This window comes from Thalassophryne amazonica, chromosome 10, assembly GCF_902500255.1.
Source record: "Thalassophryne amazonica chromosome 10, fThaAma1.1, whole genome shotgun sequence".
Taxonomy (NCBI): Eukaryota; Metazoa; Chordata; class Actinopteri; order Batrachoidiformes; family Batrachoididae; genus Thalassophryne; species Thalassophryne amazonica.
The window spans coordinates 53542438-53553380 of NC_047112.1; the positions used below are offsets into that span (position 1 = coordinate 53542438).

The 10943-nt window shown below is 45.5% G+C and overlaps 1 long non-coding RNA gene across 1 annotated transcript; it reads left to right on the top strand.

The window, feature by feature from the left end:
• The first annotated feature begins 433 nt into the window (after positions 1–433).
• Positions 434–8542, top strand: LOC117518779. The gene is made up of 4 exons (XR_004563075.1): positions 434–683; positions 1557–1568; positions 2390–2401; positions 8530–8542. It is a non-coding gene; the product is annotated as an uncharacterized LOC117518779 (long non-coding RNA).
• The last annotated feature ends 2401 nt before the right edge of the window (positions 8543–10943 follow it).

Genomic DNA, 10943 nt, shown 5'->3' on the forward strand with positions numbered 1-10943 from the left:
GGTTTTAGTCATGGTCATGCTCCCAAGAACAATTTTACTGAAAAAAGTCTGAAGGACCTAAAGGACATGGTTAGATGGTGAGCAGCTTTTGCAGGCATGTGAGAGGCAAATAAAGAAAAATGCTTAAAAAGACAGGAGGTCTGGGGAAAGGTTTTTGCCATGCTAATGTTCCCCTGAAGCATTTACTCAAAATAAAGTCTGAAGGACCTAAATGACATGGTGAGATGTTGACGAGCTTTGCTCGTTCATGTCAGCGACATATGCATATTACTTTATTGTCAGATCAGAGAGCCGAAATTTGTCTTACATACTGTATTCAGTAGCTCCATTACAACACAATACATACACAATACAAAACAACACAAATAAGACAGATATTTCACAAACAAACAATCCATACAACAAAAATTTCCTCGCATTGTGGTTTTGATAATGTTGTTATGGATTAAGCTCCTTATTTAATTTAAGTATCGACTGATGCACAAAAGAATGTTTCAGTCTGACCTTATTATACCATGGAACACTGTATCAACGTCCAGATGGAAAAAGGACATATTCACTGCTTGGAACATGGTTAGTCTCAGAGATGATGTTTTTGCCAGCCTTATTGTGTTGTTGTGATAAGAGGTCTCATACAGACCCTCTAAAGGCTGACCAACAATTTTTGAACAGATTTTTAACAAGTGTTTCAGTCCAGATTTTACAGAAGCAGACAGGCAGCTGTACCACACAACATTACAATACTACAGTACACTGAGAATAACAGAAGTATAAAACAGTAGGAGTATCTGTCATGTAGCTCCAAACGATCTTAAACGGCGGAGAAAATACATCCTCTGTTTGGTTTTCTTACAGATGTAGGCAATATGATGTTTGCAAAATAGAGTGGCATCTATCATTAGGCCAAGATATTTATATGACTCCATTAGATGATTATGGGGTTTACCCTTATTGGTCATGTGACTTTTGATATTATACATATTTCAAACCAAGGAGTGGTTTTGTGTTCACCCTATATTTAATAAAAAAAATTCCTTGTGACTCAATAAATCATTATGTAAACTGTGTTATAAACAGGAGTTGTGTTTGGGTCAGTTTGCATATTGAACAGGCTGTGGCACTGAAAATGCTGTGGCCACTTTGGTTCATATCATCACAAAACATCTTGATAAACCACATAACTATGCAAGAGCACTCTTTCTAGACTATTCTTCTGCTTTCAACACAATACAACCCAATATTCTACTTTCTACTACTGTCACAAGGAATTTTTTTTATTAAATATAGGGTGAACACAAAACCACTCCTTGGTTTGAAATATGTATAATATCAAAAGTCACATGACCAATAAGGGTAAACCCCATAATCATCTAATGGAGTCATATAAATATCTTGGCCTAATGATAGATGCCACTCTATTTTGCAAACATCATATTGCCTACATCTGTAAGAAAACCAAACAGAGGATGTATTTTCTCCGCCGTTTAAGATCGTTTGGAACTACATGACAGATACTCCTACTGTTTTATACTTCTGTTATTCTCAGTGTACTGTAGTATTATAATGTTGTGTGGTACAGCTGCCTGTCTGCTTCTGTAAAATCTGGACTGAAACACTTGTTAAAAATCTGTTCAAAAATTGTTGGTCAGCCTTTAGAGGGTCTGTATGAGACCTCTTATCACAACAACACAATAAGGCTGGCAAAAACATCATCTCTGAGACTAACCATGTTCCAAGCAGTGAATATGTCCTTTTTCCATCTGGACGTTGATACAGTGTTCCATGGTATAATAAGGTCAGACTGAAACATTCTTTTGTGCATCAGTCGATACTTAAATTAAATAAGGAGCTTAATCCATAACAACATTATCAAAACCACAATGCGAGGAAATTTTGTTGTATGGATTGTTTGTTTGTGAAATATCTGTCTTATTTGTGTTGTTTTGTATTGTGTATGTATTGTGTTGTAATGGAGCTACTGAATACAGTATGTAAGACAAATTTCAGATCTCTGATCTGACAATAAAGTAATATGCATATGTCGCTGACATGAACGAGCAAAGCTCGTCAACATCTCACCATGTCATTTAGGTCCTTCAGACTTTATTTTAGCATGGCAAAAACCTTTCCCCAGACCTCCTGTCTTTTTAAGCATTTTTCTTTATTTGCCTCTCACATGCCTGCAAAAGCTGCTCACCATCTAACCATGTCCTTTAGGTCCTTCAGACTTTTTTCAGTAAAATTGTTCTTGGGAGCATGACCATGACTAAAACCTTTCAGCTTCTGGGGGAGCTCTGCCCCCCATACTCCCCACCTTTTAGGCATTTTTATTTTTTGCTTTTCAGCTGACCCCCCAATTACAGCCTTCTTAACCCCCTGCCACTTTAAGCATTTTTTAAATGTAGATGTAAATTAATATTCAAAGTTTTCAGCTAGTTGACAGTAGGGCTGTACAATATGGCCAAATTATCGTATTTCAATATTGTCATATAAATTGTCATGTAAATGTCACTTATATACATGCTGTCCATATTCTTGAGCTGCTTAGGTGGGTAGGGAGAGTTCCCATGGGATAAAAAAGCTTTTCAACCTACCATCCCTGGTTCTCAAGACCAGGCACCTAAATGGCTTTTACTCTCTCTCTTTTTTTTTTCTTTAAAGATATTTAGGTGTACCTTAGTAAACACTAGTAGAGTTCCACCTTAGATCTGGAATGTATAATAGAAGTATCAGGGCTGGTGGTGGGCTGAAACCGGAAGCAGTGGGAGACCAATGCAGACTCACAGGCATGGTTGGTTTAGTTGAATAATAGGCTTTATCTTGAAACCAGGCATTGGGTTCAGTACACAGGTAGTCAGACATGGAAGCAGATGTATCAGACATGGTACAGGTTGGGACATGGTCCATAAACCAGGCAGGGTTCATTCACACAGCGTCGAGGTATATGGCAGACAAAACAAAGGCAGAGTCAAAATACAGGCAGAGTTCAGGATACGGCAAGGCTGAGGTCGGAGCAACAAAGCAAGGTCAAAACACACACGAACAAACTGGACAAGAACGAGAGGCTAGAAAGTGAACAAAGTCAACAATCAGGCAGTGAGCTGTGGAACTGTGAGGGTTTTAAAGAGGAGCAAACTAATCAGGTTGATGTGGAGCAGGTGTGTGGAAGGAGGTGCGGTTTAGTGAACAAAGAAGAGGGAAGAAAGGCAAGAAAGTGCAGGAGGGCAAAACAAGCCGGTGCTAAGCAAGATAAGTAGGTGACAGAAAAACTAACTGAATAATCTGATGTGTTCTAGACAAACAATAATGCGTGAGTGAAACCAAAAGGGGCAGAAGTAAGAAGTACGGTGGCAAGTCTAAAGAGAGAAAAAACAAGGACCTTTGAATTAAACCAAACTAGGATGAAACAGATACTGGCAGACAAGAGAATACAACAACTGATGAAGGCACAACGACTATGGATTGAACTGCAAATAACCAAAACCCAGAAAATACAGAATAATGCAATAAATAATACAAGATAACTGATAACTGCTCATCAGATTATGTTCCATTTGTTATTCATGGCATTTTCTGTTCAACACCAAAGTTAAAAAAAATAATAACATGTGACTAAGCATATACAATAAATGTGATAAACTCATGATGAAAACAAACTGGCAGGACAACACTAGAATGGAACTGAATCATGACAAAGAAATACAAAGTGACAAAGACATCAAGTAATAACGCAAAATGGAACACAGAATAAACACATGATGAAAATAATCCACTAATAAAACAAAGCAGGAGCCGAAGGGGATGTAAAGAAAGAAGGAATCAAAGCCTTGAACAGGGCCAAACCATGACAAGAAGATATACCTTACTGAATTTTCATATCAATATGATATACAATATGACTATGATTTGACACAAAGTGCAGCATCAGTGAAAATTAAACATTCTTAAACAAAACAGTAATAATACCCACTCATTTTGCACTGATCATGAGGTTAGGATACTGTGCCCTCCAAAAGTATTGGAACACTTGGAATTTCACACATTTTAATTTGTTTATGCCATTTTAAATACAAGAAACACAAAAAAATAAAGAATAAAAATTTCTAAATTATCTTCCTCAAACTCAAACTGAAAGCAAATCACTAAAACTTGATAAAACCTGTAAATAATTATCAGTTTTACTGCCAGTTTTCTTTAGACAAGTCAGGGGATGGAAACATGAACATTTCCAAGTCAGTGAATATGTCTTGGACTTTAAAGTCTTTTTCACTTCCTGATGAAGGCTTCTCGCCACACCCAACGGCACCTCCTCAGATGGGCCTGGACCGAGGGCACCCCGACCTCTCCCTCCACAAGCGGAAACAATGGGGGCTGGTACCCCAAACATACTTCAAACGGGGAGAGGCCGGTGGCAGATGAAACCTGGCTGTTGTGTGCGTACTCGATCCAGGCCAGATGGTTGCTCCAGGCCGTCGGGTGCGCTGAGGTCACGCAGCGAAGGGCCTGTTCCAGTTCCTGGTTGGCCCGCTCTACCTGTCCGTTAGTCTGGGGATGGTACCCGGACGAGAGGCTCACGGTGGCCCCCAGTTCCCTACAGAAACTCCTCCAGACTTGCGAGGAGAACTGGGGACCACGGTCAGAGACGACATCGGATGGAATCCCATGCAGACGTACGACGTGGTGGACCAGGAGGTCTGCAGTCTCCTGGGCTGTCGGGAGCTTCGGGAGGGCCACGAAGTGGGCCGCCTTGGAGAACTGGTCCACTATCGTGAGGATGGTTGTCATGCCCTGGGACGGCGGTAGGCCCGTGACGAAGTCCAGGCCGATGTGGGACCAGGGGCAGTGTGGCACAGGTAACGGCTGGAGGTGTCCCTGTGCCCGTTGGAGGTCTGCCTTTCCCCTGGCGCAGGTGGTGCAGGCCTGGACGTACTGCCGGATGTCGGTTTCCATAGACGCCCACCAGAAGCGCTGCCGGATCACTGCCATGGTTCTTCGCACCCCAGGATGACAGGAGAGCTTGGACCCGTGACAGAAGTCCAGGAGTGCAGCTCTGGCTTCTGGTGGGACGTAAAGTCTGTTCTTTGGGCCGGTCCCCGGGTCCGGGTTCCGTGCCAGGGCCTCCCGGACGGTCTTCTCCACGTCCCAGGTGAGGGCTGCCACGATAGTGGACTCGTGGATGATGGGTTCTGACAGGGCGTCAGATCGCTGGTTTTTGGTTCCCGGGCGGTAGGTAATCCGGAAGTCAAAACGCCCGAAGAACAGTGACCAGCGGGCTTGCCTGGGGTTCAGACTCTTCGCGGTCCGGATGTACTCCAGGTACCGATGGTCTGTGAAAACCGTGAAGGGCACCGTAGCTCCCTCCAACAGGTGTCTCCACTCCTCAAGAGCCTCTTTCACCGCTAGGAGTTCCCGATTGCCGACGTCATAGTTCCGCTCTGCCGGGGTCAACCTACAGGAAAAATAGGCACAAGGATGGAGAACCTTATCGGACTCTCCGCTCTGGGACAACACAGCTCCTATCCTTGAGTCAGAGGCATCCACTTTGACAACAAACTGGCGATTGGGATCGGGCTGCACCAGAACGGGTGCAGACGAGAACCGACGTTTCAACTCCTTAAACGCGGCTTCGCACCGATCCGACCAGGTGAAGGGGACTTTAGTTGAGGTCAGGGCCGTCAGGGGGCTAACTACCTGGCTATAGCGCTTAATAAACTTCCTGTAGAAATTTGCAAAGCTGAGGAACTGTTGCAGCTTCCTACGGCTTGTCGGTTGGGGCCAATCTCTCACCGCCGCTACCTTGGCCGGATCGGGTGCGACGGAGTTGGAGGAGATGATGAACCCCAGGAAGGACAAAGAAGTACGGTGGAACTCGCACTTCTCACCCTTCACAAACAGCCGGTTCTCCAACAACCGCTGCAGGACCTGACGTACATGCTACACATGAGTCTCAGGATCCGGGGAGAAGATGAGGATGTCGTCCAGATATACGAAGACAAACCGGCGCAGGAAGTCCCACAAGACGTCATTAACCAATGCCTGGAACGTCGCTGGCGCATTGGTGAGGCCGAACGGCATGACCAGGTACTCAAAGTGACCTAACGGGGTGTTAAATGCCGTCTTCCACTCGTCTCCCTTCCGGATCCGAACCAGGCGATACGCATTCCTAAGATCTAGTTTAGTGAAGATTTGGGCTCCATGCAAGGGCGTGAACACAGAATCTAGCAGAGGCAGTGGGTATCGATTGCGAACCGTGACTTCGTTCAGCCCTCTGTAGTCTATGCATGGATAGAGTCCGCCGTCCTTTTTGCCCACGAAAAAGAAACCTGCACCCATCGGGGAGGTGGAGTTCCGGATCAACCCGGCAGCTAAGGAGTCCCGGATGTAGGTCTCCAGTGATTCGCACTCAGGACGACAGAGGTTGTACAACCTGCTGGACAGGTACTCAGCGCCTGGGATCAAATCAATGGCACAATCATAGGGACGGTGCGGGGGAAGAGTGAGTGCCAGATCTTTGCTGAAGACGTCAGCAAGATCATGGTACTCCTCAGGCACCGCCGACAGATTGGGGGGGACTTTAACCTCCTCATTAGCTGTCACACCGGGTGGAACCAAGGATCCTAAACATTCCCGGTGGCAGGTGTCGCTCCACTGCGTCACTACCCCAGACGGCGAATCAATCCGGGGATTGTGCTTTAACATCCATGGAAATCCCAAAATCACTCGGGAGGTAGAAGGTGTTACATAGAACACAATCTCCTCCCTGTGATTTCCAGACACCACCAAAGTCACAGGTGGTGTCTGGTGTGTGATTAATGGGAGAAGGGTGCCATCTAGTGCCCGTACTTTCATTGGGGAAGGTAGAGCCACTAGAGGGAGCCCTACCTCCCTGGCCCATCTGCTGTCCAGCAAATTCCCTTCAGACCCCGTGTCCACCAGTGCTGGAGCGTGAAGGGTAAGATCCCCACAAAGGATCGTCACTGGGATGCGTGCGGATCTACGGGCTCTCCCCGCGTGGATGTTATGGCCCACCCTTAACCCAGTCTCTAAGGGCGGGCGTTGAAGTTTAACCGCTTGGGGCAGTTTCTTTGTATGTGCTCATTAGAGCCACAGAAAAAACATTCTCCGCGAGCCAGCCTCCGTTGCCTGTCATGTGATTTTACTTTAGCCCTGCTCGTGTCCATAGCTTCGTCAGCAGGGGGAGCTGTTGCTCCACGGAGCTCTCCAACTGTGGAGCGTGGGGACGGCGGCACCCTTTCAGACCCGGAAGGAAGAGGGACGGCTCGCGCCCGGCCACGCCCTTCGCCCCGCTCCCAACGGTGTTCTTCTAACCGGTTGTCTAATCGTATGACCAGGTCGACAAGCCCGTCAAAATCCCGCGGCTCATCCTTAGCCAGCAGGTGCTCCTTCAGGACCGGAGACAGTCCGTTTACGAAGGCGGCGCGGAGTGCAACGTTATTCCAGCCGGACCTCGCAGCCGCAATGCGGAAGTCGACTGCATACTCGGCTGCACTCCGACATCCCTGTCTCATTGACAGCAGCACGGTCGAAGCAGTCTCGCCTCTATTGGGATTATCAAACACCTGTTTAAACTCCCTCACAAACCCAGTATATGTTGTTAGGAGCTGTGAATTTTGCTCCCAGAGCACCGTAGCCCAGGCGCGTGCCTCTCCTCAAAGCAAATTAATGACATAAGCCACCCGGCTGGCATCTGATGCGTACATGACGGGACATTGTGCAAAGACGAGCGAACACTGCATTAAGAAGCCCACGTACGTCTCGACGCAACCTCCGTACGGTTCCGGAGGGCTTATGTATGCTTCAGGGTACGGGGGGGTTCGTTGAATCACCACTGGAATGTCTGTATCTAGTGCTCGGTCAGCTGGAGGAGGTGCTGCAGCAGCGCCCTGAGTGCGCGCTTCCACCTGGGCGGTGAGAGCCTCCATCCTCCGATTGAGTATGACGTTCTGCTCGGTTACTAAGTCCAACCGAGCAGTGAAGGCAGTTAAGATGTGCTGCAGTTCACTCAACACGCCTCCTGCCGACGCCTGTGCACCCTGTGTTTCCATTGGCGGTTCAATCAATGGTTGACGCCCCTCGGGATCCATGACGCTGGCCGAGAAATCCTGTTGTGAAAGTGTAGGGACACGGACCCACAACAGGGGGCGCAAATGAACGGACAATGGAATAAGCCAAAATATAACAATTTAATGTTGTGAATGTGCACAACAGAGCAACAGACAACACAATTGAGATCAACAGTCAATAAGTCACGGTGACGTGTGGGCAGGCTCGAGGATAGAAGACGCCCGTCCAGAAAAGAGCCGGATCCCACACGCTTTCCACTGCTACTGGATCTGAAGCACCCCGGAGCCACCAAGCGCTGGGTCCCCAGGTGGCCACTGCCTCCGGCTGTCAGATCGGGGTACTGCTGGCAGGAAGAACAGACAGGTGATGGTGGGTGCGGTGAACACCCAGCAAACAGTCAGAAAGGGTGGGAAACACCTCCACCTCTCAATCACAGTCACACAGGAACAAAAACGTGCAGCGCCTGAAGGACTACTTATCCGAGGAGCGAAGACGTCATCTCCTCCCAGCTTCCAGCTGCTGACCAGTCAAACAGGTATGTCTGCAAATGTTCAGAAAGTTGTATGACACCAAAACCACAGCTGAGTGTTTACCTGATCGGTAGACGGTTTCTCGGCAGTGAGGTGAAGATGCTGCCCGGCTTTTATGGAGATGTGGTTGATGATGATGAGTGACAGCTGGTGCTTGTTGATGAGTGACGGCTGTCACTCCTGGTTGCTCCGGCGCCCTCTCATGCCTGAAGCCCACACTTCAGGCAGGGCGCCCTCTGGTGGTGGGCCAGCAGTACCTCCTCTTCAGCGGCCCACACAACAAAAGCAGCAAGAATGGTGACAAAGGTCAGTTTCAGTTTGTACAGGGGTCAAAAGTTAAAGATGTTCCATTAATTTTGGTCCAACTGTATTTGTGCTGAATTTGATGTTTGTATCGCCATTTGAAGGATTGTTTCAGTTATCTGCTGCATTAATAAGCCACAGAGCATGAACCAGCTGCTGTCTTTCTACACGCTTTACTTTTTCTTGTTCCCCCTTTTTAATATTATTATATTTAAATAAATATTGGAGGAGTGGGGTATAATTAGTTATACCTAACAGCTAACGCTAGCTTATCTAGCCGGCTGTAGCAACGTTCATCATAGCTTACAAAATAGTTGGTTCTTTTGTGTTTGATAACCCACATTAATTCATACTTTTGCCCACATTTATTTTATATGTATTTGTTAATACCGTTATTGTAGGTTTAACTACACTATTATACTTTATACAATAATTACCGTTTTTGTTTATCGTGTTACCTTGCTGGGTACAGTTGGCTTATTAAATCGTAAATGGTAAATGGACTGCATTTATATAGCGCTTTTCCATCTGTATCAGATGCTCAAAGCGCTTTACAATTATGCCTCACATTCACCCCGATGTCAGGGTGCTGCCATACAAGGTGCTCACTACACACCGGGAGCAATAGGGGATTAAAGGCCTTGCCCAAGGGCCCTTAGTTATTTTCCAGTCAGGCGGGGATTTGAACCCATGATCTTCTGGACTCAAGCACCTTAACCACTAGACTATCACCTCCCCCAGCCTTATTAATGGCTAATTTAGCTCTTCTACTATAACTAGCTTATTTTCGCTATTTACAATTTTATTTTACATGGTGTAGATTTTTAATGATTCATCAGTTTATGTGTTCCTTTAAAGATATCAACATATAGTACCTAAGTTCTTAGGTTTCCATTTGATAGCATAATGATTATACTTTTTATTTTCCTATAGTATGCAAACAGAGTTACTTTAGGTAGATAGCAGTACACTCACACACTCATAGCTTCTGCTTCTATAACAAAATACCAGATTTATAGCTTAGCCTACTAACTATATTTAATTTTACTACTAGTCTACATACTAAATTACTTATACTACAATCTTCTCCTGTGATGTCTTATCCTTCTTATGTCTTATTATTTATTATATACCTTTTTCTTGAACTGCTTGGGTGGGTAGGGAGAGTTCCCATGGGATAAAAAACCTTTTTAACCTACCATCCCTGGTTCTCAAGACCAGGCACCTAAGTGGCTCTACTCTACTCTTTTCTACTCTCCTATTTACTCTTCCTTTTTAGATATATAGATATACCTTTATATACTAGCATAGTTCCACCTTAGAATTGGAATATAATATATAGCATATACCTTACTGAATTTGCATGTGTACATAAGGCAACCCGAATTAAAGAAGAAATGCTGCTTTTAAAACCTGGACCTCATTTCTGGCATAAAACACAGTTGTTTCCTCACCAATATAAGTTTGGTGTGATTAGAAGTCTATAGTTCAAACGAGGGGTGTTGAGGCAAACATTTTTCTTCTTCTACTAAGGTGGATTAAAACTTTTTGTGGTACACAGCACAAACTACTAGACAGGAGGAACCTAGCAGTCAATGTGACTCACTGATTTCAAAATGCAGCTCTTTCAACCAGACGTGTGGTGCCGTGACATGTCAATTATCTGTGTCCAATCAGATTTCAGCGGAGTCCAGTGAAACCCCGGCCTCCGCTCTAGCTCCACCCATGCCAGGAAGTGTTCAACATTGGACATTTCCTGTTTCACTGTGACTGAGAATTCAGCACTTCCTGTTTGAGTGTGAGCTTGCCACTGAGTTCCCGCGAGATTCCATGGGATCTCGCCTGTCGCTCCAGGAACTGTTTGACATTTGAACATTTCCTGTTTTACTGTGGATTTGAATTTTGGCACTTCCTGTTTAGGATGCCCAGTACCACGAGTCAGCTTTGCGCCGCTGCGTGACACTTCGCTCATATTATCTTATCTTATATCAAGAATCTAGCATCCAGTATAAAATTTAGTGCTGT